Source organism: Artemia franciscana, chromosome 3 (assembly GCF_032884065.1).
Source record: "Artemia franciscana chromosome 3, ASM3288406v1, whole genome shotgun sequence".
In the NCBI taxonomy this organism is placed as follows: domain Eukaryota; kingdom Metazoa; phylum Arthropoda; class Branchiopoda; order Anostraca; family Artemiidae; genus Artemia; species Artemia franciscana.
In genome coordinates this window covers 53,056,816-53,063,221 of record NC_088865.1, presented here as the reverse complement: position 1 = coordinate 53,063,221, position 6,406 = coordinate 53,056,816, and positions in this window count along the sequence as shown.

Sequence of the window (6,406 nt, the reverse complement as noted above, 5' to 3'; positions counted from 1 at the left end):
ATATATAATCTATTCCAAATCATTTCAAAAAGGAATAAACTTAACCTTAAAGTATTATCTTGGGATCGAAACGTTTTCATGACGTCATGAAAGTAATAGGAACATTCGATTAAATTAATGTTACACACTATGAATTTGTGTCTGGGCGGCCAACGAGGCAAGTTTACATTTATAAAATTTTTTGGGACGCTCAATTCCGACAGTAAATTAAATACTTTTCGCATGCCGTCGTAATCGTAATCGGCTAAGCTTTAGTTGACACCTTTGAAAATGGAAAAATACAAGACCACAGTAGTGTTTCTAATGAACCTAGAGGCCGAGGAAAAATGTAAGCCAAAATCAGTTGCATATTTGTACTAAAGATTACGGATGAATATCAGATATATAAGCACTAAACAACTTGATAACCTCTTACACACAGACCCCCTCCCCAGAACTTCAAGTATATTCGAGCTTTTTAGTTTGCAAGCATAAAACTTGTCCGAGACCTGGATTCAATCGAGAATAAATATTAAAAATGAAGTATAACGCCAAAACACGCTTCTTTTTGTTTTAACATGTTTTGAGCCTATTTTTCTTCTTTTGTACAGTATGTCACTTTGACTCGGCAGTCGGAACTTGGTTCCCAGAAAAAACAGTTCCAACTATCTCTCTATCAAGTTGTCTGTGGTTCATTGTGCCCTCATTGAAGCTTAGCTTGAACGAACAATACTACTAAGCCGTCTTCCTGTCTTAATGGTTACAATCATACTTCTAATGAACCTAGAGGCCGAAGAAAAATTTAAGCCAAAATCAATTGCATATTTGTACTAAAAATTACGGATGAATATCAGATATATAAGCACTAAACAGCTTGATAACCTCTCACACACAGACCCCCTCCCCAAAACTTCAAGTATATTCGACCCTGGCTACATCTAGGGTTCATTATTATAGGAGGAGACTTTAACCAGACTAAGAAGAGTTGGTTATCATCTTGTTTGTCTTTAAAACAAGTAGTACACATACCCACCCACTTTTTGGGGGGCATATTGGACCTTATACTCACAAATTGTGATGATTTTTACTCCCCTCCCTTTTCTCTTGATCCCGTTGGCATGTCAGACCACAACGCAATTCTTTGGAAAGTAAGAGAGTCTTTACCAAAGCCCAAACTATCCCGTGTCACTGTTCGTCCTTGTACAGAGTCGGCCATCTGTGAATACGGTCGATGGATTGGCACATATGACTTCCCTGAAGTGTACAATACTGGCCTCTTGGAAACTAAGGTATCCGATTTCAATGCCACGTTATACAGTCAATACCTAAAGATCTTTACAACAAAATCATTTGTTGTTAGTGAATACGACAAACTATGGATATCTCCAGCTATTAAATCACTAATAAAAGAGAGGTCTCACCTCTACTCCCGTGATGATATTATCAACGGCAAGAAATTGCAAAATCCAATAGTCTTTTTGGTAAAGAAAGCCAAAGCTCGCTATGGTCGTGAAACCATGCCCTCCCAATTACTTACTTCAGACCCCCAAAAAGTGGCACAACGCTGTGAAAAAAGTGGCCGGCCAAGCTTTTGACAGCAGTGTAAAGATCAGCAATGATGGTGGGTCCTTAATCAGTGCAGAAGAAGTGAGTGAATTCTTCACCGAGATCTGCACTACCTATCTAACTATTACGGCTCATGAAAAGTCCACCATACTTGAAAAATGTGAGCTTGAGAACAACACAATAGTCAGTGAGTTTGACGTTTACACGGAATTACGGAAGATCAAACCGAATACATCTTCATACCCTGGTGAATTACTTGCCAAACTGCTACGTGAATATGCAGCCTTCATAGCATTACCACTGTCCAGCATCATTAACGAGTGTTTTGCTTCTGGCTATTTCCCGTCACAGTAGAAAAAGGCCTATATTAGAATTATTCCAAAAAAGCGCTCCCCTAGTGCATGCGACGATCTCCGCCCTATCTCACTTACACCTTGTTTGGCAAAAGTAACTGAGGCCTTTATACTCAAGTTTCTTCTGAAACAAATTCATGGGCGTATTGATAAATTCCAGTACGGTGGACTCCCCAAGTGTAGTACTACAATCTACCTAGTACGAATGTTTGACTGTGTCCTCCAATGGCTTGAAAATGGTAGCTGTTTCGTCGACATTTGCGCAGTGGATTTCCGAAAGGCCTTTGACCTAATCCGCCACCTGACTGCAGGCATGAATCTCCGGAAAATGGGGGCCAAACGACGCACCCTTGGCCTTGTACTTTACTTCTTAACTGGCCGAAAACAAAAAGTCTTTGCACTCCACGAAAACGATTCGGATTCATCATGGTCAGATACTTCTTGCGGGGCCCCACAAGGCACGAAATTAGCTGGAATAACTTTCCTGGCTGTAATTAATTCCCTGCTTAACCATCACGACGACCGTTACAAGTTAGTAGATGATCTGTCCATAGTGCTCGCTTACCTGGTCGAAAACACTATCATAACAAAGCAGTTTTCAGACCAGTTATTTGATCAGCTAAAGACCGAATGCTCAAGTCATGATCTTACCATTACCGTAGCCAAGTCGAAGATAATCCGTTTCAACCCTCTCAAGCGGAATATAGATATGCCTCTAGTCCCTTTCCCGATTGTGAACGAAATAAAAATCTTAGGAGTAACTTTCACTGGTGACTGTAGTTTCAGTGCCCATATTAATTTTACCGTCCACATGGCTAATGCAAGCCTTCAGACACTTACCAAAATAAGGTGTTTTAGGTGTGATATTGAAAGTCTTCTCCATGCCCACATGTGTTATGTTCGCCCGTTGCTCGAGCACGCGTGCCCGGTGTGGGGTCCGTCTGCTATCCAAACAGCGTACCTATTACGCGACATAGAGTGCGTCCAGAAAAGAGCAACAAGGATTATACTCCGAAACCCTGACATACCCTATGATCAAGCCCTCGCTAAATTAAATTTATCTCCACTTAAAGTCCGGCTTGAACACATTATTCAGCAATTTGGAAAACCCATCCTAACCAATAAGAGCCACCGATCAATACTACCCGAACCAGCCTCTCCCAATAGCCGAACTCGGTTACAAAATAAACTTGTACCCCCTAAAGTAGGAACTAATCGTTACACCAACTCCTTTGTGCCTTTCTTCATATCATTTTTTAATGCTGAGTCGTAGTGTGTGATTTTTTTTTAAATGTATGATTTTTGTAAAAAAAAACTGAATTTAGCTATGCTACGATAGTTTTTAAATATACCGATCTCTCTCTCTCTCTCTCTCATTGGTCTCTTCTTCTTTCTCTTTGTACCAGGCTATAAAATTCTTCCGCATATCGGTTCCTGAGGTATGAGAAACCAGCTGCTTTGCATGCATCAGTGAGTCTATCGTGTCGAGAAGTAGACTGTTCCTGAGTTTCGTTTTTATATTTGATAAAACTGAAAATTTACGTTCTGCAGCAGCACTGGAATGCGGAAGAGTACACAGATTTAGCATGAAAAGGGACAGCTCTTTGAACTGTGGCTTGCCTTGAGCATCTTTCGTATTCATTAATGTCTTCAAAAAGACCAAAGGAGACTTTTCAGTTCCCATGGTTCTGATAATCTTATCCCTATGCTGACTCATCAAGATCCACTGAGTCTCTATTACATTCCTTGACCTTTCTACTTCACCTTCATGTTTCCCAAGTAAGCTGCTGAACCGATCAGTCTGTCCCACTAGAGTGTCAACTTTTCAGCTCAAAGCAGTCACTGGGTCTAAACAAGCCAGAGCTTTTAAAGTGGGATCAGAATGATCAATTCATTTCCCCATTTGTTCGATAACTCCTACACGGAAGTTCAGGCAGCTCAACATAAACTGTTTGAGATCATTCAAGGGTATCACATTTGTATTTCAGCACGTGTATTTCGGTATTTGGACCAAAAGAAATCTCGGAGATTTCCTTGAAACAGCCTGAGATCATGGGTATGACAAAAGCATCATCATTCTCTAAGATGTCAATTTTGACAAAAGACTTCATGATAGACTTCATGGTTGCCCTTAAGGTGGAAATGAGTTTGTGAAGGCGAGTGTCACTACTCTGGAGCTCCAAATTCAAGCAACTAATCTTGTTGATTTTTTTCATCCTTTTTAAGTGAAAACAGGTAAGGTTAGAATGAAGTAAACTTGTTTGAAAATAGAAGTATGTTCAGTTAGAAATTTTGAAGCTATATTTATTTACTCAATATTTAAGCCATTGAACTAGCTTTAATATAGTATTTTGTCATATTTGTTGGTGCCTTTTTAGGCCAAATGGATTATTCTGAAGGAGACTTCTCTGGAAATTTGTAATCTTATCCGAGGTTATATACCCCTCCTGTACTCTTAAAATATGAGTTGTTGCTTACGCATACAGCTTTGGTAAACTGCACGCTGTTTACTTTTTACTATTAAGTACGTACCAGTTGGCTACATAGCATACTCAATCAAGCAGCCAATTAAGTTCGATAATTCAATGTGCATTTTGATTTGAAATTTCCACCTATGGCTGCTTTCTTCTCATGGTTTAAATTTTAAATATGGTGATGGTATCTGTCCTGTAGTCCGCACTGTTTGTGTACTACTGCCACCGTTAGGTAGTGCTATTCTCCTCCGTTAATTTGTAGCTTTTCTGGAGATAGAAAACTGAAATTTTACTTTTTTTATTACCATTTAAAAAACAAGACTTGGATGACAAAATTGTGTCATTTTTTTTAAATAATGTGTCATTTTCGTCGATTGTGTCAATTTTTATCGAAAAATGTGTCATTTGCGTCGATTGTGTCATCATTTCGACTGAAAGTGTCATTGTGTCACGCAACATCAAATTGTATCATTTTGACACAAAATGTGTCAATTTGGCAGCCTAGTCTATATGTGCACTAAATTACTGTTGCCAACTTTTCGTCCGTGAATGTGTTCCCAGAGTATTCAAAACTTTCGTCAGTTTTTAGCTAGAATGTGTCCATCTTCATATCTCAAATACTAGAGGTTTGTTCTAGTTGTATTATTAACCAAAAGACATTTTGTAAACTAATTTCATAATAGCCCGTTAGCATGACAGATGATGAAAACCAAAAAAGTCCATATAAAATTCTTACAAAAATATTAATATAAAACAATTATACAAAATGACTTAGTGGGAAAGCACGAAACTCGTATAAACACATAAAACCCTTTTTTTTGAAGAAAATTCTTTGCTTATGACCTATCTGGCAAAGCCTGGATGCTAAAAAAAATACCTAGAACAGACGTTGCTTTCATAAATGACATCAAAATAGATATCCAATTGTAAAATTTTTTGTTTTATGTCATAAATTTACAAAATGTGTCCCTATTTTACCTTTTTTGTCTAAAATTTTTAAAGTTTGTCAGTATTTTTCCCTTTCATGTCATTGTGCTCCGGAACATGGGATATACCCCTTTAACATAAAATGTATCGAGTTGACAGCCCAAGTTGCGAATAACAGGAGAAATAGATGTCACTAAAAGCCTTAAATACTATAGACGTTTTCCATTGACGAAACGGAATCTTAAAATAAGATTGACAGCTAAGTTTATAAAACCGGTTTCTTAAAGTAAATTGTGGAATCACAACCTTCAGAAGGGCAAAGCTTATAAATTCAACTAGCGATAGGGCAAAATCAACGATACAAATCCACAATCTTCCTCTCGGGCGTGGTTGTCGAATTAACAATTTACAAGGTAGATATGACATCACAATCCTGATTGTCGGTGATGCAGAATTTTCATAATTTGTACCATCATTTGAACAACAAATTTACAATTGTGATTTTACAATTCGGTTTGTTGGTAGAAAAGGTCTTATGACTTGAAACATCGGTGAAAGATACCATTTCTCCTTTGCGTTCTACAGAGTTTATTGCGATGTCCTACAAATTCTTAATTTTACTCGTTATTTCAAAGAAAAACCATAATTTTAGCCGAAACTGATCTGGCAAATAGTAATAATAATTTATTGGAGCAAGCAGTTTGGAATCGACATGATTGTAGAACCGAAGCGTCAGACGCTCCCCAAAGCCCTCCCATCTCTCCTAGCGCCAAGTTTCATAGCTTGTCCTAATAACCCATTTCCGTTCGGTAGTTACTGTAGATATTCCCACACTGTGTCTTTTATACAGACACTAAGGCTCCAACTTTGGTCTAAACCTCAATGTAAACAGGCCTTAAAACTTTCAAAATTTGGAAGAGTTCCTCTAAAACTGGATATGTAGTGTATAAATCATATATGCATTTTTTCTCAAATGGTTGATGAAACCATATCTAGAATGGATTTTGTCAATAGAAATCAACCTCCATTGCAGACTAGTATATTTTTCGAGAGTTTTATCAAGCTTACGAAATTATTGAGTAGAAAGATGTGAAGGGATGGAAAGAT